The 21,998-nt window shown below is 36.9% G+C and overlaps 2 non-coding genes across 2 annotated transcripts; both read right to left on the minus strand.

The window, feature by feature from the left end:
- Positions 1-16,452: 16,452 nt before the first annotated feature.
- LOC121210428 (U2 spliceosomal RNA) lies at positions 16,453-16,648 on the minus strand. Its single transcript, XR_005905544.1, has one exon. It is a non-coding gene; the product is annotated as a U2 spliceosomal RNA (small nuclear RNA).
- A 3,388-nt stretch (positions 16,649-20,036) lies between these two features.
- LOC121210440 (U2 spliceosomal RNA) lies at positions 20,037-20,232 on the minus strand. Its single transcript, XR_005905556.1, has one exon. It is a non-coding gene; the product is annotated as a U2 spliceosomal RNA (small nuclear RNA).
- Between the last annotated feature and the right edge of the window lie 1,766 nt (positions 20,233-21,998).

Consider the following 21,998-nt stretch of genomic DNA (forward strand, 5'->3'; position numbering starts at 1 on the left):
TTGTCCACGTACTGGAGGCTTTGCCTCAATTTACTTTTAACTGAGTAGCAAGGCTGCAACTGTGGAGTGTTGGGCTAGGTGGGTTGAGCTATTCCCCACATGGAGTGTAGGGCTGGTACGGGTGGAGTGTAGTGGTTGGTGGGTTGAGTAGTCTCCCCAAATGGGCTTGCATATGTTAATGATGTTGCATGTATTTTGAAATGGGCCTATGGACCATACTGTTATCTGAATAAGGGGCTAAGGCCCAGTTTATTGTAATCTGAAAAGGGCTCTGGTCCAGTACCACTGTTACCTGAATGGGCTTAGGCCCAATAGGCTTGAGCTGACTTGGGCTTTGAATGGGTTTTCCTTACACACTGAGTTTCCCCAAACTCACCCATTTTTTTTATCAACGCAGGAAATCCCCAACCATAGTGGGCTTGGAGCTGTGAGGGAATTCGGAGTGGCCACCTGCTCTGAAAGTTTGATTTTATTTTGGTGAACGGACATCCTTTTATTTACATTTGAAGTTTTGGGTTTTTAAATGTAATAAGGCCGTTTAATTATTTTTGATGGTTTTAATATGTATTACTAAGATAGGTATTACTTATTTTAACTGTTGAGATTGGATAGCTTTAGGGCGCATTTTCAAAAAAAAAACAACAATTGATTTCAAAATAACACGACAACAAGCAAAGCTTCCGCAATGAAAGTATTTTCCAAAATTAATCACTTTTCTTAAAAATGACTTAATCAAATCGGTTTCGTAGAAATATCCATGACGTTAAGGTGTGGCAATGGCGGTATGCATGTCTAGGATTGGATCCGAAGGGAGCTTGGTACTTAAGAAACCACCTCTTTTTCGGTTTCCTACCTGGAGCACAGCTTCCATTCACTTTAACCTATAATGAAATTATCTTTTAAAACACTAAGTAAGTTTTTCTAGATCAACAATATAAAATGTTTTGAACGCTTCGATGTGGCATGTCGGATCCGGTCATAACGTCTGGGCCGGGTTTGGGGTGTTACAGTGAGTGTTATCAGAGCCTAGGTTGCAACAACTCGGCTGTGGAATGGGTTTACAAAAAAATAAAGATTTTCAGAAACAAAATTTTTTTTGCGAAAGACGCGATTTTTAAAATTTAGATCTTTAGAAGGTGACATTCCGAATCTCCGGCCCAAGCCTGTAAGTATTACTCTGAACTTTTCTAAATATTCTCCTGAATTATCTGTCTATACTGAAACCCTATTAGGATACTCTAGATAGGACGATACTGAAACCATAGGAAAATTTGATAAGAGACTGAAACTGTAGCTAGACTTCGATTCTGCGAAAACAAACTCTGAATTTCTGTTTGATTCATAAAACATCTGTAATAAACACTGGAATATTAATTGATGCATAAAAATTCGTAATCAAGATAATACGATATGAGTACAAGAGGCTGTGGACGGAGCCGAGGAAGTACTCGAGCGAGATCTTCATCTTCGAGACATATACCGGCGATGGATGCTCCGGTACCACCGACAATAGAGGTAGAGTCTCATGACCGCGGTGCCGAGGATGATGCCCTGTCACAGGCAATGCTTTGTATTCTGGAAAGGGTTGCCGGGGTAAGTACGGGCAATCGAGTTCGGGGATCTATTTCTAACTGACTTCGGGCTAATAGAGCGGAGATCTTTAGGGGCGTGTCTGGTATAGCCCCGAATGTGGCGGAATATTGGTTGGAGGCCACAGAACGGATTATGGACGACTTGGACTGCTCTGTGGAGCAGAAGCTGAAGGGAGCCATATCGTTGCTGCGGGACGAGGCCTATCAATGGTGGCTCACTGTGAGGGAAGGGATCCCGGCTGATAGGGTAACTTGGGAACTGTTTAAGACGGCCTTTAAAGGGAAGTATGTTGGGGCGAGTTATGTGGACGCCCGTAGAAAAGAATTCTTGAATCTGGTGCAAGGAGGTAAAACAGTTACTGAGTACGAGGCCGAGTTTCTGAGGCTGAGCCGGTATGCCGCGGGCATAGTCGCTACGGAATATGAACGAAGTGTGCGCTTCGAGGATGGTCTTAGAGATGATCTTAGGGTGTTGATTGCTTCGCAGAGGGAGCGGGACTTTGCGGTTTTGGTGGAGAAGGCTAAGATAGCTGAAGAGGTAAAGCGTGCTGAAAAGCAGAATCGAGAGAAGGATCAGAATCGTTTTCGGAGGGATTCAGAACCCTCCAGTGGTGCTAATAGGGATGTTAAGAGAGCAAGAGTGGAGGAACCAGTTCGAGCAGTGCCGATGAATGTTGTTAGACCATCAATCTGTGGAGACTGTGGTAAGGTACATTAGGGCGAGTGTAGGAAATGCTCTGGTGCTTGTTTTCGATGTGGATCTATGGAGCATAAAGTACGGGACTGCCCTCAGAAAGCTGATCAGGTTCAAGTTGCTGAACAGAGGATTCCTCAACCCGTAAGGGGTAGACCCCAACCACTGAGAGGACGTGGACAAGGTAGGGGTGGAAATAGAAACGGTCGAGGTCGGGGGGCACCTGGCAGGGGTGTCGGAAATGCTGAAGCTCGACAGCTAGCTTTGGTGTATGCAGCTCGTCGTTGAGAGGAGGGCGACGCACCTAACGTCATAACTGGTACGTTCTTGGTTTCTGGCATGCCATATACTGCTTTGGTGGATATTGGATCTACTCATTCCTATGTTGCATGTGCCATATCTGGGTTGTTGGGTGTGCACTCTGAGAAGATGGTGAGTGGGGTATCTGTGTTAAGTCCTTTAAGTCACTCGGTTAGGGTAGACAAACTATATAGGGACGTACCCTTAGAAACTCAAGGTAAGGTTTTCCCTGAAGATCTGATGGAGTTACCGTTCGGAGAGTTTGACCTCATTTTGGGAATGGACTGGCTTGTTAAGCATAGGGTGACTTTGGATTGTGCTGCAAAACGAATGGTGTTAAGGACCACAGAGGGTGAGGAGGTTATGATGATAGGCGAGCGAAGGGATTATTTGTCCAATGTGGTGTCAGCATTAAGAGTCGAAAAGTGGATTCGGAAAGGTTATGAGACCTATTTGGCATTTGTAAGTCAGTCGGAAAGGGAGGGATTATCAGTGGATAAGGTTAGGACTGTAAAGGAGTTCCAAGATGTTTTTCCAAAGGAGCTTCCATGATTGCCTACGAACCGAGAAGTGGAGTTTGGAATTGACTTATTGCCTGGAACGGCACCAGTGTCTATCGCACCGTATAGAATGGCACCGAAGGAGTTGGTGGAGCTAAAGGCACAAATTCAAGAGTTGTTGGATAGGGGATTCATTAGGCCAAGCGTGTCTCCATGGGGAGCACCGGTGCTATTCGTGAAAAAGAAGGATGGTACAATGCAGATGTGCATTGATTATCGCCAGTTGAACAAACTGACGATTAAAAATAAGTATCCACTGCCAAGGATTGATGATCTGTTCGACCAGTTTAGAGGAGCTTCTGTATTTTCCAAGATCGACCTTCGATCTGGATATCATCAGTTAAGGGTTAAGGAGGCAGATATCCATAAGACAACATTCAAGACTCGATATGGTCATTACGAGTTTCTGGTTATGCCATTTGGACTGATGAATGCTCCTGCAGCGTTTATGGATCTGATGAATCGTGTGTTCCAACCATTTTTAGATCAGTTCATAGTCGTCTTTATTGACGATATCCTGGTATATTCTGAAACTGAAGCGAAACATGATGAGCATCTCCGTATAGTGCTGTGAGTGTTAAGGGAGAAGGACCTCTTTGCGAAGTTCAGCAAGTCTGAATTTTGGTTAAGGGAGGTAACCTTCTTAGGACGTGTGGTCTCTACCGAAGGGATTAAGGTGGACCCTCGAAAGATTGAAACAATTTTGGAGTGGAAGCCACCTAGGACGGTGTCGGAAATTCGAAGTTTCCTAGGGTTGGCAGGATACTACAGAAGGTTTGTGGAAGGTTTTTTTGTGATGGCAGCACCTCTGACAAAATTCATAAGGAAAGGAGTACCGTTTGTATGGATTGAGAAGCAGCAGGAAGCTTTTAAGAAGTTGAAGAAAGTTCTGACTGAAGCATCTGTGTTGATTCAGCCAGAGTCTGGGAAGGATTTTACTGTGTACAGTGACGCATCATATGTAGGCTTGGGCTGCGTGTTAATGTAGGAGGGTAAGGTGGTTGCATATGCATCACGACAGCTTAATCCTCATGAAGGGAACTATCTGACTCATGATTTAGAGTTGGCAGCAGTGATATTTGCACTTAAGATTTGGAGACATTACTTGTACGGAGAAAGCTGTATTATATACACAGACCACAAGAGTCTTAAGTATTTGTTGACTCAGAAGGAGCTGAACCTTAGGCAAAGGAGATGGATTGAGTTGCTTAAGGATTATGACTGTTCGATCGAGTATCACCCAGGCAAGGCTAATGTTGTAGCCGATGCTTTAAGTCGTAGAACCGTATCTGATCTGAGAGAAATGTTTGCTCGTTTGAGTCTGTATGATGATGGCAGTTTGTTGGCTAAATTGTAAGTAAGGCCAACCTGGGTGGACCAGATTAAGGAAAAGCAGTTGGAAGATAAGTCTTTGGTTGCTCATTTTCAACAAGTTAAGGAAGGGGAAACTTCTGAGTTCGGTTTAAATGGTGATGGAGTTCTGTGTTTCCGAGGAAGAATTTGTGTTCTGAAGGACTCTGATTTGAAGCAGACAATATTGAAGGAAGCTCATGGAGGACTATGTGCCATGCATCCTGGAGGGAATAAGTTGTATCACGACTTGCGAGAATTGTACTGGTGGCCTGGACTTAAGCGAGAAGTAACGGAGTTTGTAGGAAAATGTCTGACATGCCAACAAGTGAAAGCTGAGCATCAATTACCCTCTGGACTATTATAGCCGGTGAAGATACCACTTTGGAAGTGGGAGAGGGTAACCATGGACTTTGTGAGTGGGTTGCCTTTGACACCATCAAAGAAAGACTCGGTGTGGGTGATTGTGGATAGGTTGACCAAATCAGCCCATTTTATACCTGTTCGTACTAACTTTTCACTTCAAAAGTTAGCCAAGTTGTATGTGGCGGAGATTGTGCGACTTTATAGAGTTCCAGTTTCAATTATTTCTGATCAGGATCCCAGATTTACATCTCGGTTTTGGCAAAAGTTGCATGAGGCATTGGGGATGTAATTGAATTTTAGTACGGCTTTCCATCCCCAGACTGATGGTCAATCAGAAAGGGTTATTCAGATTCTGGAGGACATGTTGAGGGGATGCGTGATTGATTTTCGAGGTAGTTGGGAGGATTACTTTCCGTTGGCAGAATTTGCGCACAATAACAGTTACCAGGCGAGTATTCGGATGGCACCGTATGAAGCACTATATGGACGAAGGTGTCGTACACCTAGTTGTTGGACCGAACTAGGAGAGCGACAAGTTCTTGGACCAGAGTTGGTAGCTGATACTGAGGATAAGGTCAGAATAATTAGGGACCGGTTAAAAGAAGCATCTGATAGGCAAAAGTCGTATGCAGATTTGAAGCGTAAGGAGATTGAGTACTATGTAGGTGATATGGTCTTCTTAAAGGTTTCTCCTTGGAAGAAGATATTAAGGTTCGGTAAGAAGGGCAAGTTGAGTCCGCGGTTCATTGGGCCTTATCGGGTTTTGAAGCGAGTAGGCCCAGTGGCTTATCAGTTGGAATTGCCTCCAGAGTTAGACAGGATTCACGATGTTTTTCACGTCTCCATGTTAAGGGTTATCGTGCTGACCCTGCTCATGTCCTGCCAGTTGCAGAAATTGAAGTTCAGACTGATTTGACCTTTGAGGAGGAGCCTGTGCAAATATTGGCTCGAGATGTTAAGGTTCTCAGAAGGAAATCTGTCCCGTTAGTGAAAGTACTTTGGCGTAGTCATGGAAGGGAAGAAGTTACTTGGGAATCAGAAGAGACTATGCGTCAACAATACCCTCAACTATTTGGATCAGGTAAATTTCGAGGCCGAAATTTCTTTAAGGGGGGTAGAGTTGTAACGCCCCAATTTTCGGGAATTCTGTGAATGTTGGCATAGGTTTAATTATGTTAGTGGGCCTCTAGAAGGCCCAAGCTTAAGATAGAACCCGACAATTTTAGTTAATTTTTGTTCCATAAGAAAAAGGGGGTGAAATTATGAAATAGGACCTATGTGAAAATGTTTGAAAATGCTATAGGCTAAATTGAAGTGGCCAAATAAATAGGAGTGCAAAGTAGGAGGATTTGCATTACAAACCTCCCATTTACATGAAGTGGCCAGTATCATGTTGTTGTAGACAAAATGTGCACTTGATATCCATAATTTATGGTACAAATTGATACAAATTGATAATGGGTTAGGTAAATGTTCCATGATAATGGGTTAGGTAAATGTTTCATGATAATGGGTTAGGTAAATATTCCATGATAATGGGTTAGGTAAATGTTCCATGATGGGAATTTCATGTCTTTTGTATTAAAGAATTAAATGGATGAAATATGAAATTTTATTTTAAAAAAAGGGGTGAAAAGAACAAAGTTTTGTCCATCTTTGTTCATCATAGCCTAAAGTTAGAGAAGAGAAAGGAGAGGAGAAAGCTCTTGAATGTTCGGTCACTTGGGGAAGAAAATTGAAGGTAAGTTCATGGTAGTTTGCTTCTATCTTGATGTTCATAAGTTCTTCTTGATTCTACCTTAACTCTTGAAGCATATTTTAGTTTTTGGTTGTGTTGTGAGCATTTGGTCATGAATTAAAATGAAGGAAATGGTTGTTGTTTCATGTTCTTTTGATGAAAAATGGAAGATATGTGAAGTTGAGCCAAACAAATAAGCATGCATGTGCTTAGATGCTAAGGGGAAAAATCGGCTAATATGTTGTGCTTTAAAATGATGAAATGGAGATTATACTTAAGTAAAATCATAGATATGTGATGACTGATTGGTGATATATATGTTTAAAAAAAACATGCATGCAAGTTATGTGTGAAAGAGTGATTTGGTAATAAATCTGTTTGGGACAGCAGCAGTAACGTGACTTTGGAAAATTACCATAAATTGTGGGAGATGAATTAGAAGCTGAATAAATTATGTAATTAAATCTTGTTGAGTCTAGTTTCAAATGAAATAAACGAGAACATATGTTGAATTCTGTACAATGAGAAATTTGATTCGTAATGAAGAGTGGTCAGATTAGTCAAACAGTGAAACATGCGAAACTTTAAGAAAAATCTGGTATTGATTGGCTAAACTAAAAATTCTGAAAATTTTATGAATAAAAGATATATGAGTCTATTTTCAGGTAAAATTAACGGAACTTGATTTGGAGTTTCATAGCTCCAGTTATAAATGATTTAGTGACTGTTGTTCAGGAAGACAGCTTGCAGTGAGATTATGATTATGTGGTAAACATTGACAAAAATTTGTTAATGAGTTGCTTATTGATTTCTTATAAGCTTACTATGATCTGTAGGTGTGGTTGGCCGAATATTGTAAAGGGTTAATACGTAGTTCGTATTTGAATAGTTAGATTAATGTGTTAGTAATCCAATTGTCGGCAGTTCGTGTGTGGATCTCGTCAGCATATCGTCGCAAACAGGTATATAACTAACACCCTCTTTCTTAGTCTAGATCGGCAAAAGTCGAAAAGCCGAAATGCCGAAAACTGGTATTTTGTATATTTGCGAGTGTGCGAATGCTCGTGAGGTAAATCGATTAATGTTTTTGGTATGCTGCAAAATTTGGACTGCAAAGTGCATGATTTCTGTGCCCTCGATATTTTTGGGCTTAATGGGCCAAAATTGAAATGATGGGCCAACGGGCCCAATTCGGTAAGAACCCTCGGTACGTGATTCTGTTAGTACGTGAAAAGTAGGAATATGCATGAAAAACCTTTAAAAGTGAAAAATTTATAGTTTTACCCCTAGTAGATAAATTACCGAAATATCCCTAGGGTTAAATTGACCTAAATGCATGTTTGACTGTTGTTATTTATTGCATGCCATGTTGTTATTATCTGATGCATGGGATTGGGATATTGACGGAGGAAGTACTGAAAGTGGCTTGTGCACGTACTGGAGGCTTTGCCTCAATTTACTGTTAACTGAGTAGCAAGGCTGCAACTGTGGAGTGTTGGGCTGGGTGGGTTGAGCTATTCCCCACATGGAGTGTAGGGCTGGTACGGGTGGAGTGTAGTGGTTGGTGGGTTGAGTAGTCTCCCCAAATGGGCTTGCATATGTTATTGATGTTGCATGTATTTTGAAATGGGCCTATGGGCCATACTGTTATCTGAATAAGGGGCTAAGGCCCAGTTTATTGTAATCTGAAAAGGGCTCTGGTCCAGTACCACTGTTACCTGAATGGGCTTAGGCCCAATAGGCTTGAGCTGACTTGGGCTTTGAATGGGTTTTCCTTACACACTGAGTTTCCCCAAACTCACCCATTTTTTTCATCAACGCAGGAAATCCCCAACCATAGTGGGCTTGGAGTTGTGAGGGAATTCGGAGTGGCCACCCGTTCTGAAAGTTTGATTTTCTTCTGGTGAATTGGACATCCTTTTATTTACGTTTGAAGTTTTGGGTTTTTAAATGTAATAAGGCCGCTTAATTATTTTTGATGGTTTTAATATGTATTACTAAGATAGGTATTACTTATTTTAACTGTTGAGATTGGATAGCTTTAGGGCGCGTTGTCAAAAAAAAAACAACAACAATTGATTTCAAAATAACACGACAACAAGCAAAGCTTCCGCAATGAAAGTATTTTCCAAAATTAATCACTTTTCCTAAAAATGACTTAATCAAATCGGTTTCGTAGAAATATCCATGACGTTAAGGTGTGGCAATGGCGGTATGCATGTCTAGGATTGGATCCGAAGGGAGCTTGGTACTTAAGAAACCACCTCTTTTCCGGTTTCCTACCTGGAGCACAGCTTCCATTCACTTTAACCTATAATGAAATTATCTTTTAAAACACTAAGTAAGTTTTTCTAGATCAACAATATAAAATGTTTTGAACGCTTCGATGTGGTATGTCGGATCCGGTCATAATGTCTGGGCCGGATTTGGGGTGTTACATCTTATTTGGTTTGTACTTAATTCTAAATGGTAAGATACTCAGGGCACTTGTGCTATCTTATTGTTATGTTTACTTTTGTTAATGCTATCAGCCTTAATGCATTAATGATTGGTTTCATAGCTATTGATTAAGGGGGAATTTGTGTTATTTTCTTGCTTGAAGTAATTTGTTGTAATGTTTTTTCAGTAAAAAAATGCTAATGGGGAGAATGTTAATACACGTTGCACCATCCATCTCAACTCACTCTGCAATTGAACAATTGTGTAACTTGCATATATGTTGGCATATTTTTATTCAAGCCTTATGATTATTTTCCTTACATCTTTTTGAGGATTTTGAGTAATAATTTATTGGATTGAATTATGGTGAATATAAATCAACAAAGGACTACAAGTAAAAAAAACCTATTTAAAAAAAACCACTTTATGTATTGACCGCGTACACGTGCACATAAAACAAACGATTTTATAAAGCAAATTTAAAGTGCGGTTTTACTGTAAGCATATAGGTCAATTGTAATATTTATAGTTCAGATGAAACATGAAGTATTCCAAAGGGTCGGGCCCAAAGGAGATAGCGATTGAGTGATAAATAGCGCACACTATAGAGTCTAAACGGCTACTGGTATGATTTTATAGTACAGAAAATCATCACGAAAAAGTTTTGCTAGAAAATTAAATATGCTAATGTAGGACCAAATTGTAAAGAGTACAAAACTACGAGATTAACTAATAAATGACTAATAGTGGTTGGTTGATTTCGATGTGGTTCGCCGATCTTTGAATGAGGCACATAAATCGATTAAATTACTAATTGGCTCAATTTTATCTCTTAATCTCAATTTTACCAACTTAGATACATTAATCCGGTTTATCTCTCGATCTCACTGGTTAATTTGGGACAAATGAATTGGTGCACAACAAGACTACCTCTTGCTTTCACTTATCTAGATATTCCGTTAAGGGCGTCAATTCTTAAGCTTTTAGGTCTATTCAATTTAGTCCAAATTATTATGATTTAGTCCATTGTCCAAAAAATCAACTTTCTCACATCTCTATTTAGCTCATGCTGAAAATAAAGCCAATGGACATGGAAATGAAAAGCAAAGAAGTCATAAAAGTAAAGCTTAAGAAAAATATAAAAATGTGGATTTTTATGCAAGAAAACTTAAAGAACATGAAACTAAAAGCATTCAATAAGAAAATCTAAAACAATAAACATAAAAGGAACAAACTTTAGTTGATTTACAATAAAAGAAACTGAAATACATTAAATTAAAACTAGAAATGTCTTACAACCAAGGTACAAGGACTGAAAGTGCAAATAAACATAAACTATAGTGATAACTAACTTAATTAACACTAAGAACAAGAAAGAAGTATAAAAACATAAACTCTAAAACTAAGAAAGGAGAAGCGAAAATAAAAACCTCAGAAAAGTTACAGAAAAATTAAGAGAAAACCTAGAAAAACCAAAGTTAAAAACTAAACTAATGTGTGCCTCCTCTCTCCTCAGCCAAAAATAGTTGTTTTAGGCCGATGGCTGATGAAATTTTGTTACCAAAATTGCCCCTACAAGGGCCTTGTGTGATTGGTGCGTTGGGTGGACAAAGACTACCCTTTTTGTCAACTTTGTCCCTTCACAATATCGGTATCGTGATACCCTGGTTAGTTTCAAAATTGAGGGTTTTTTTTAGGCTGGATAGCATGATACCACTGAAGGGTGGTCTCCAATCTTCAAGTCTGTTGGAGGTATCGCAATTCCAAGGTTTAGATATTGCGATACTCTTTCCTTTGGTGTTGTTTTCGTTCGTTTTCGACCTCCAACACGTCCCTATACAATTCAACCACACATTAGGGCCCCCAATGGCACATTGGCTAAATTTGGTCACAAAAATGAGTAAAAACGAGAATTTTACATTTATTAACTTAATATCTAAAAACTATGAAAAAGACGTTGCTTTGCTTGAGAATAAACTCCTTAAGTATACCTGGAAAGCCTAATTTGTCAAATCACACTATGGCAAATCATGTATGAATTAAAGAGAGCATTTTAATTAAAGGAACTTGTATTAGGTACAATTGAATTGCAAATATTTTATTTTTTTGTTGAGTTTGTAACTTAACTTTTTAGGTGAAAATTTTAGTTGATAGTGATTTTAGTTGAAGCAGAAGAATAAAGTTGCACCTTCGTGTGTGAGTAGAACTTAAATCATGTCATGAAGTGTTGATTCATAGTGGATTACTTTTTGGGTAAGACCCCGCAAATGTAGGAATGAAAAACAACTCAACTCAAATAAATTCTTCAAGTTTGTGAATCCAATTTATTTTTATTTTTCTCAGATTTACTTATTTTCTATTTGAATTACAATATTTGAGCTTTTTAAATATAGGATTCGTACTCAATAACTTATAATAATTTTCTTATTAATTAGAACTTTTAAATCTATGACAGTTAATTATTCTAATACTTAAGACGGATGGTATGGTTGTGTATGTCAAATTATGAAGTTTATTGATATATTTAGTCTAAATGAGCCCCATTTGTGTGTTTGTTGACTTGAATCGAGTCTCTCTAGTTTTAATAAGAGAAATAATTTCAATGAGTTTACTCTTCATTACTGAAAACATAATAAAAGATTAGTTGGAAGGCGCGATGCCAGTAATTGTAACTAATTTATTAAAGAGTATTGAAATTTATCTTAGCGTCGATGATCAAAATTGAGATTTTACTTTGATTGGATTTACGTTAGATTGATTTCTCAAATTTTATTTTTAATTTTAAAAATTTTCTTATTTTATTGAAGAAATAAACTTTTTCCGATGCGTATGAATATGACCCTAGTCACTGTTATTTACCTATATTTTCTAGTAAAACTTTTATTTTTGTTGGATTTAATATCCATCATTTTGCTTAACCAAATTTCTCAAAATCGATAAAAAATAATGTAAATGAAATTCAACTTTTACATACGAAATTGCGCATTTCTGTTGGTGTTTGAAACAAAGCAAAGCAAGCAGAGTCGAAAGCTTGTGTAGCAAGCCTCGTGACTTGGTGAACAAACAAAACAGATTTGCTAAAAAAAACAAGAACAGAAATTGAAAGCAAAGAAAATGGAGCATAAAATTGAATGAAATTTAATAATTTTTCATTAAGTAAACTTTTTCTTGTGGCCATTACATATATCAGTCTTTGACTGAGCAAAATAAGTCAAATACATTACCTAATGTATACCTAATACCACTAAAATACATTGAAACTTGGTAAATAAACTTGTACAATAAAACAAAGCTGATTTTTCAGCTCAATCACCACCTAATTACATCAGTCATTTAGCAAACATAGTTCCAAGTGAATTAGAATGCAATAAATTAATCAAAGTAACAAAATGAATAAAAATGAGTGACAGTAGCATTTGGCTCGGCTGCTTCTGGTTTTGGCCTGGTCTCCTCAGTCTGCTTGCTGGTGCATGTGCTATATGCAAGGCCACTTTCTAACAATTTCCTTAAAATTTGTTCTTCTATAAGCAGTACTAAAGGATACTCGTCATATGAACAATCTTCTTTTAAGTCTCATGAAAGTTAACTCTATAACGTGACTCGGATTTGACTTATATTTCTTAACATCGAGACAAGAAATATATTATGCTGTCTAAATAAAGCGAGTGAAAGTGCCTATGTATGATATGCATCTCCTATCAGTTCAAGGGTTTCAGAAAGCTACACATAATAAAGATTATGTTTCACCAATCTTGAATTTCAATTTTCATCTCATGATATCACCAAAACTTTTTTTCTTTTTGGTCAAATTTGAGCTACTCGTGGATGTTATCTAACCAATTCAACATTCCCAACTGGTTGTTGAAAGGGTACAAACCCAATAAGTGTTGAAAATGAAGTGCTTGAGCAGGGTCAGCTTGAAACAAAGCATCTTTGAGGACTGCTTGTAAAAAAGACAGCAACATCTCACCCCTGTGAGACTCCCAAACAAGCTTGGGATAAGCTGAGGAGGAGTTGATGGAGTATGTGCATGAAGACACTCTACAGCAGGAGGGAGTATGTGCAAGAAGAAACAGGACAGTAATGAACAAAGAAACAAAGCAAGATGTAAGAAATATTTTTACTTGCTCACAAATGTGCAGCAAGGGAGCTTATGGCCGATTGCTCATTTTGCTCTCTGTTTTCTTCCTTTGCTCCTCCTCATCCCCAACAAATGGTATCATGAGCCCAAGTCTTTGAGGGCTTGTTTTTGCTTCTGCTGCTTGTTAAGAAAGGCAAGAAGCCGTTAAAGTCTGTCACCTTTGAAGGCTTCTTTTTACTTCTGCTATTTGTTAAGAAAGACAGAAGCTGCCAAAGTCTAACATCTTTTAGGGCTGCTAGCAGCAACTTACCTTTGTGAGACTATAAGTTGAAGGAGGAGTTTCAAGGACAGTTTAAATGCAAGCCCGAGTGGGTGCAAGCCGAAGAGGCGGACGGTCTAAATGCAAGCTCGAGAGGGTGCAAGCCAAAAATGGTAGACTGAAGGCAAGCAAACTATACTTGAAAGCTATTTATGCAAGAAGAAGCAGGACTGTAATAAGGAACAAGGCAAGATGTATTTTCAACCATGGCCTCATACTCAACTAAATCTGACTTACACACTTGACTATCCTAATCTTTTGTGCCAAAGATTTTTTCTTAAAATGGATTATTTCCTCCATCACAGCCTTGGTTGACAATACATCTTGCCTTGTTCCTTATTACAGTCCTGCTTCTTCTTGCATAAATAGCTTTCAAGTATAGTTTGCTTGCCTTCAGTCTACCATTTTTGGCTTGCACCCTCTCGAGCTTGCATTTAGACCGTCCGCCTCTTCGGCTTGCACCCACTCGGGCTTGCATTTAGACTGTCCTTGAAACTCCTCCTTCAACTTATAGTCTCACAAAGGTAAGTTGCTGCTAGCAGCCCTAAAAGATGTTAGACTTTGGCAGCTTCTGTCTTTCTTAACAAATAGCAGAAGTAAAAAGAAGCCTTCAAAGGTGACAGACTTTAACGGCTTCTTGCCTTTCTTAACAAGCAGCAGAAGCAAAAACAAGCCCTCAAAGACTTGGGCTCATGATACCATTTGTTGGGGATGAGGAGGAGCAAAGGAAGAAAACAGAGAGCACAGAACAATCAAGCAAGATGTAAGAAATATTTTTACTTGCTCACAAATGTGCAGCAAGGGAGCTTATGGCCGATTGCTCATTTTGCTCTCATGATACCATTTGTTGGGGATGAGGAGGAGCAAAGGAAGAAAACAGAGAGCAAAATGAGCAATCGGCCATAAGCTCCCTTGCTGCACATTTGTGAGCAAGTAAAAATATTTCTTACATCTTGCTTGATTGTTCTGTGCTCTCTGTTTTCTTCCTTTGCTCCTCCTCATCCCCAACAAATGGTATCATGAGCCCAAGTCTTTGAGGGCTTGTTTTTGCTTCTGCTGCTTGTTAAGAAAGGCAAGAAGCCGTTAAAGTCTGTCACCTTTGAAGGCTTCTTTTTACTTCTGCTATTTGTTAAGAAAGACAGAAGCTGCCAAAGTCTAACATCTTTTAGGGCTGCTAGCAGCAACTTACCTTTGTGAGACTATAAGTTGAAGGAGGAGTTTCAAGGACAGTCTAAATGCAAGCCCGAGTGGGTGCAAGCCGAAGAGGCGGACGGTCTAAATGCAAGCTCGAGAGGGTGCAAGCCAAAAATGGTAGACTGAAGGCAAGCAAACTATACTTGAAAGCTATTTATGCAAGAAGAAGCAGGACTGTAATAAGGAACAAGGCAAGATGTATTGTCAACCAAGGCTGTGATGGAGGAAATAATCCATTTTAAGAAAAAATCTTTGGCACAAAAGATTAGGATAGTCAAGTGTGTAAGTCAGATTTAGTTGAGTATGAGGCCATGGTTGAAAATAAGTTGAAAATGAAGTGCTTGAGCAGGGTCAGCTTGAAACAAAGCATTTTTGGGACTGCCAAGCTTAAAAATTGTTGAATGATTTGTATTCGCAACATGGAGCCCAAGGAGGAGTGTTGAAAATGGCCAACCATGCTGCTGTTATGTTTTTGTTGAATGCATACAGCTTGTATGCATGCTGCAGCAAGTGTGCATGTTGTAGCAACATATTTTCTATTTTAGTTGAAATGTAGTTTAGTTTCATTGAAAATGAACTTAGTTGTTGATGTTTTGATAGGTTTAGGTGATGACTGAGCTGATAATTCAGCTTATTCATGTGTACAAGCAATGTTTATCAAGTTACTAGGCTACTTAGTAGTAGTAGGTAGTATTTGGTGATGTATTTGGCTATAAATGTATTGTTTTCATACTAAATGAGTAAGCAGATCAGTTATAAAAAAATCAGATTGCTTCCTTGCTACACGTTTGTGAGCAAGTAAAACTTTGCTGCTGTTATGTTTTTGTTGAGTGCATACAGCTTGTATGCATGCTGCAGCAAGTGTGCATGTTGTAGCAACATATTTTCTATTTTAGTTGAAATGTAGTTTAGTTTCATTGAAAATGAACTTAGTTGTTGATGTTTTGATAGGTTTAGGTGATGACTGAGCTGATAATTCAGCTTATTCATGTGTACAAGCAATGTTTATCAAGTTACTAGGCTACTTAGTAGTAGTAGGTAGTATTTGGTGATGTATTTGGCTATAAATGTATTGTTTTCATACTAAATGAGTAAGCAGATCAGTTATAAAAAAATCAGATTGCTTCCTTGCTACACGTTTGTGAGCAAGTAAAACTTTTCTTGCATTTTGCTTCCTGCCTTGTTCTATTCTCTGTTTTCCTCCTCTACTGTCAAAACTTACTTCCTCCTGTGCCAATGTTCCAACAATAAGTACCTTTTACCTACATATTCTTAACAAAGAGGAGGTCTACAATTTCTTCTATACAAAGCTTCAAATTTGTGGAAGCGAATCATCAGAAATCAAGAGAAGAGTGTAGGTTTGAATTTGTTAATACAGTCCATAAAGTGCCAACACTAATTTACGTACTTCAAGCTATCTTTTCAATGCTAATATTGTTTATGAATTTGTTTATGTACTATAGTTATTGATACACGTGACTATATCTTTGGTACGTAACTCTAATTGCATTAGCACAAACTAAATTTCACCACCAAACAATATGGTGATGCTTCTTAACTGCTTAATAGTCGGGAAAAACATCTATCGGATAAAATAGTTTCAATTAGTTACTGCATTATTCATTTTACTTATTTCAACAACTATCTAATATGATAAATTTGAACAAAAAAATATGAAGTTTTGAAGTTCATAGACACATGATACTCCTGAACAATAACTAGCTGGAATATACAAATTCCATATAACTTAATGCAAATAGATTCATCACAACCGTCTTCTCAATCAAAAGCAAAATTACAAAAATTCAACTTGTATTGGGTGGGGTGCGCCAGGCCTGAGCTATAGTGCAACGCTTAGGCGACGCATGAAAGCCCCAGTAGCAAGCTACTGTGGTGAGCTTTTCCCCTAGAAAAATTAATTTAATATCGTGTGAGCCAATGGCCCACGTATCAGATATTAAACTGATAAGAACAGATACTACACTTGATCTTAGCCAAAAGGCCGAGAAAGGTATGCTTGTTCCAAGCCAAGCTCGCTCTCTTTATAGGAAGTCTCCTGCTTCCTAGTGTCATCCGAGCCTAATGTGGGAGAAATAGGCTTTGCTTAGCTGTGATGATTGAATAGGGTTTGTCCTCAAACCTTCCTTTCAAGGCAATGTTATTCAACAAATAATGAGAATATAAGGAAAATAAACAATTATTCAAGAAGCATATTTATTTGGAGTTAAACTTATTGCCTAATATTTTTGAATGAGAATGGAACACGTTAACCATCACAGCGTATATATACATGATGAAATATCAGAAATCAGCTTCTCTCCCTCTGTTGTCCAATGCGAGTTCGAACAATTAATTTTCAGTATGGTGATCTTGGCTTTGCTTAAATATCTTATAACCATGCAAGATTTGTCTATACAATACTGTCAAAGTTTAATATAAGCAAGTTAGAGAGGAATCAAGAAAGGGAGCACTTCTTCATCTAGGAAACAAACAAGCTTTGGCTTTTTGTAAGTCTCTGTCCCCTGTACATGGTTGCTGCTTTCTTGTTAGCTTTCATAAAGTATTTACTGCTTATAGAAGTATTTACTTCTTCATCTGAACACTACATTTGCAATGGTAATCATACTTGGATTCTGGCTGCTAAGTAAAGGGACTAAGAAATGGAATTGAATAGATCAACAGGGACTAAGAAAGCATCTCCATGGTATAGCACTTTAGCGATGAAACGGTTCTTAGGTTGGATGTAACAAAGGCCACATAGAGTGCGACTCTAGAACTACTAAGATCTCATTGGCCCGAGGGTGGGTGTGAGGAGGGTTTAGGTCATAAGGTGCGTAATAAATTCGAGCCAAAGATATGCCAAGAGCATTAAGTCCTGGTATTTGTTATTGACAGGAGTGACTTTTTTATCCTAGTTGATTTGATGTGTTTCCAGGCATGTCGAGTCCTGAAAAGGACATGCTTTGGGTCCTTGCAGAACTAGCAATTAACAGATACAGCGTGAATGATGGAAGTGTGAGTTGACACTTGACATACACCATGCATTGCAAAATATAGAGATTGGGGCAAACATAGGACCATTTTATTATGTCTACGCTATGTCAAGGGAGAATATTCACTACTTCCAGTCTGTTGAGTACTTTTCTCTAATCTGAGTCTCTTCTTAGTTTTCTTTACTACTATTTTTCTTGATGGAGAAGCAGTAGTCTTTTCCTTTGATCGAACCTCTTTAAGAATGATTGTAATATCCATGTTCTGATATGAAATAGGTGAAATATGTGATTGTGAAGAGAACCTTGCACCAGTAATAGGGGAGTTAGCCTGGTTTGAAGGGGAAGTAAAAGTTGTAACAGGATTATATATCATGTTCCAGTTACATGGGTGAAGACCACAAATACTATAAAAATAGAAATGAGGTTCCTTTTGCACCCCACTAAGACATGTACCGATTCAGCTTCTATGTTGTAAGGCCAAACCTCAGAAGCAGAGGGCACAATGAAATTATCTAACCAGGTTGTAGAATCATTTGGCTGGCAACCATTTGAGCTTAAGTGTTGTAAACAATATTGAAATACATTTCTAGCTGAAACAACTTCCACCAAATCAAATGTATGCCCCATTCTTAATCGTTTATATTGTTTCTCAACAATTGAGAATCTACTAGCTGATTTTGTGCACAAACATACTCTAGAGGAAGGGACCATCTTATTAGAAACTCAAACCTAGATTCAAGCTTGGTTTTCACTCGTTTTCAACCTCCAACATGTCCTTATACAATTCAACCACACATTAGGGCCCCCAATGGCACATTGGCTAAATTGGGTCACAAAAATGAGTAAAAACGAGAATTTTACATTTATTAACTTAAAATCTAAAAACTATGAAAAAGACGTTGCTTTGCTTGAGAATAAACTCCTTAAGTATACTGGGAAAGCCTAATTTGTCATATCACACTATGGCAAATCATGTATGAATTAAAGAGAGCATTTTAATTAAAGGAACTTGTATTAGGTACAATTTAATTGAAAATTTTTTATTTTTTTGTTCAGCTTGTAACTTAACTTTTTAGGAGAAAATTTTAGTTGATAGTAATTTTAGTTGAAGCAGAAGAGTAAAGTTGCACCTTGGTGTGTGAGTAGAACTTAAATCATGTCATGAAGTGTTGATTCATAGTGAATTACTTTTTGGGTAAGACCCCGCAAATGTAGGAATGAGTTTCAAATTACATGACCAATTCTTATGTCTGTCATATTGTTTTACTCTTTTAATTGTTTCTTCAGTTGCAACTTAACTTACAATTAAAAACAACTCAAATCTAATAAATTCTTCAAGTTTGTGAATCCAATTTATTTTTATTTTTCTCACATTTACTTATTTTCTATTTGAATTACAATATTTGAGCTTTTTAAATATAGGATTTCATACTCGATAACTTATAATAATTTTCTTATTAATTAGAACTTTTAAATCCATGACAGTTAATTATTCTAATATTTAAGACGGATGGTATGGTTGTGTATGTCAAATTATGAAATTTACTAATATATTTAGTCTAAATGAGCCCCATTTGTGTGTTTGTTGACTAGAATCGATTGAATCAAGTCTCTCTAGTTTTAATAAGAGAAATAATTTCAATGAGTTTACTCTTCATTACTGAAAACATAATAAAAGATTAGTTGCAAGGCGCGATGCCAATAATTGTAACTAATTTACTAAAGAGTATTGAAATTTATCTTTGCATCGATGATCAAAATTGAGATTTTACTTTGATTGGATTTAAGTTAGATTGATTTCTCAAATTTTATTTTTAATTTTAAAAATCTTATTTTATTTTATTTTATTTTATTGAAGAAATAAACTTTTTCCGATGCGTATGAATATGACCCTAGTCACTGTTATTTACCTATATATCTTTTCTAGTAAAACTTTTATTTTTGTTGGATTTAAAATCCATCATTTTGCTTAACCAAATTTCTCAAAGTCAATGTAAATGAAATTTAGCTTTTACATACGAAATTACGCATTTCCTTAAAATTTGTTCTTCTATAAGCAGTACTAAAAGATACTTGTCATATGAACAATCTCCTTTTAAGTCTCATGAAAGTTAACTCATATGAACAATCTCCTTTTAAGTCCTCATGAAAGTTAACTCTATAACGTGACTCAAATTTGACTTATATTTTCTTAACATCGAGACATGAAATATATTATGCTATCCATATACAGCGAGTGGAAGTGCCTATATATGATATGCTATCTCCTATCCTTTCAAGGTTTCAGATAGCTACACGTAATAAAAATTATATTTCACCAACCTTGAATTTCAATTTTCATCTCATGATATCACCAAAACTTTTTTTTTCTCAATCAAAACTAAAATTACAAAACTTCAACTTGGATTGGGTGGGGTGTGCCGGGCCTGAGCTATAGTGCAACGCTTAGGCGACGCATGAAAGCCCCAGGAGCAAGCTACTGTGGTGAGCTTTCCCCCTAGAAAAATTAATTTAACATCGTGTGAGCCAATGGCCCACGTATCAGATATTAAACTGATAAGAACAGATACTACACTTGATCTTAGCCAAAAGGCCGAGAAAGGTATGCCTTCTCTTGTCCAAGTCGCCTTCCTTTAAAAGCTGCTTCTCGCTTTCTCTCACGCTGACTTACTGATGTGGGATTTTAACAGAGAGATTAAGATACTGATTGTTGTGCTCCTATTCCTAATAAAGGAGAGACAGTTGGCTTTACCTGGGCCACTTAGGACTTGTTAACAGTCAAACCATAAAGAAAACAAATTTAGGATTCGGTAGATTAGGTGCCACGTATGCTCCATTATGAAGTTTGATCTCCTTTGGTAAGGAAAACTCCATTCTGAAGCTACTTGGACTGATAAAAAGACTTGGAGAAACAAACAGGTAACCTAGCTGAATTTCAGGTTTAAGAAGTTTAGTGTTTGCATGGAACAAGGTTTGTTGGCAGGAATCAGCAGCTAAACGTCTCTCAATTCATGCATTGGAATTTGGAAAGTCGGCCAGACATGGTAGAATTGTGGCACCAAAGAAATCTGACCAAGTTCAGGAAACATATATCATGATTAAACACAAATTCAACTAATTATGAAGCTTACATAATGAAATTTTTGTAGCTAGAATTAAATGAAAACCATCTATGTTGACAAGGATATTGCAATTGCGATCTCTGTAGAATTTGTTCTCAAGTCTATAATATTTAATGTATAGTTAAATTATGTCACTGGCTTCCATGTATTTCAACCCTGCTTTGCTATTATATTAACATGATGATTCAAACGATTTGCATCATAGCTAATTGGGAACGAGGTGGACAAAGGAGAAGATGCTAGAAGCAACGGAGGGGGCATGCGTTTGTGGAAGCAATATTTACGATGGAAAATGATAAACTCAACTTATGGACAACGGTGAGCCATTAATTTTATTTTATTTTTTTTATGTTTTTTAGTTTTGTTTTTTTATTTGGAATTTAATTTTAGGATTTTAGTATTTAAGGTTTAGGGTTTTAAAATTTTATAAGAATATTAAAATAATTTTTAAAATATTTTAAATTTAAAAATTATTATTGCAATCATTATTATTTAATAATTCATTATTGTCCCTCATTTTATGGAAGATATTTTCAATGAAACAAACACAACCTTAAATAAATTTATACTCCAATATAAAAACAATTGCGAAATTTAGACCTTAAATAATGCAATAACCCTTAATTCAAAATTTTAATACCTTGAAGTTCATTTTTGTTGGAAAAAAAAGTGAATTTATTTTTTTTTCTATGAGGCCCAATAACCAGTTCCGCCTTTAAATCCTGCTTAGGAATTCTCAATTGGAATTGAGCTAGAAAGAAAATATCATAATTCCATTTAACCTATATTGTTTGAATTGAATTAAATTAGTTGGTCAGATTAGTTGAATCGGAAAAATGTTGGGGTACTGATTTGGAGAGTGACTCTAACTTGATTAGATCGAGAATTAGTATGAACCAATTGAACATAATTTTTAAAATTTTCTAAAATTTAAATAATTTTTTAATCAGACTAATTGGATCAATTGAACAATTAGACCAATAAATCAGTGGCCTAATTGCTTCAACCACCAATTCAGTTTAAAAAACATTTCATTAAACTATAATGGATTGCAAAATATGAAACAACTCAATTTTAAAATTGTGAAGATTTTCAAAACACTAGCATTTTTAGAATTTATTAATTTAAAATATTAGAAAATCTAATTGCATTGCTCGGAAATAATTATTAGAATTTCATGAGTTAAATAAATAATCATAAAATAATTAATGATGTTAAAAATAAATAAATAAATAAATATAAAAATATAT

This window comes from Gossypium hirsutum, chromosome A11, assembly GCF_007990345.1.
Source record: "Gossypium hirsutum isolate 1008001.06 chromosome A11, Gossypium_hirsutum_v2.1, whole genome shotgun sequence".
Taxonomy (NCBI): domain Eukaryota; kingdom Viridiplantae; phylum Streptophyta; class Magnoliopsida; order Malvales; family Malvaceae; genus Gossypium; species Gossypium hirsutum.